The sequence below is a fragment of the Penaeus monodon genome, chromosome 27 (assembly GCF_015228065.2).
Source record: "Penaeus monodon isolate SGIC_2016 chromosome 27, NSTDA_Pmon_1, whole genome shotgun sequence".
Lineage (NCBI taxonomy): Eukaryota > Metazoa > Arthropoda > Malacostraca > Decapoda > Penaeidae > Penaeus > Penaeus monodon.
Genome location: NC_051412.1, coordinates 5,657,870 through 5,658,362, shown reverse-complemented (window position 1 = coordinate 5,658,362; position 493 = coordinate 5,657,870).

Genomic DNA, 493 nt, shown 5'->3' with positions numbered 1-493 from the left:
TTAGATATGCTTCCGATTCGTTAACTAAGTTAGTTAATCAAGAATTACAAAGAAAATATGATAAACTACGTAGATATAATAGATAAAAATAACGTAAACGAAATAAATACGTACCTGTGATATACATAACAAATGGTTGCATTAGATCCATTATTCCTTACAACAGACAAATGAATCTGATGAAAAGATATATTTTAAATAAGCCAAGAGAGGGGGAATCACTCGCACGAACAGCGAAAGAGGCGTTAACACGTAGTTATTTTTCCTGCTATTTGGGGTTTTCGTTCATTAGCCCGCAGCTTCTATTGCATAATCATGAAATAAACATGAAACACCCCCTCATCCCTCTTTGAATAACCACACTCAGTTACACAAGAGCTGATTGTGGTGTTATATTAACCTTTGAGGGGGAAATAATGAGGTTGTTATCCTATTCTGCCTCACGGAGGGCTAATTAAGAGTGGGAGATTAGTATTAACCCTTTGCTTCTGGT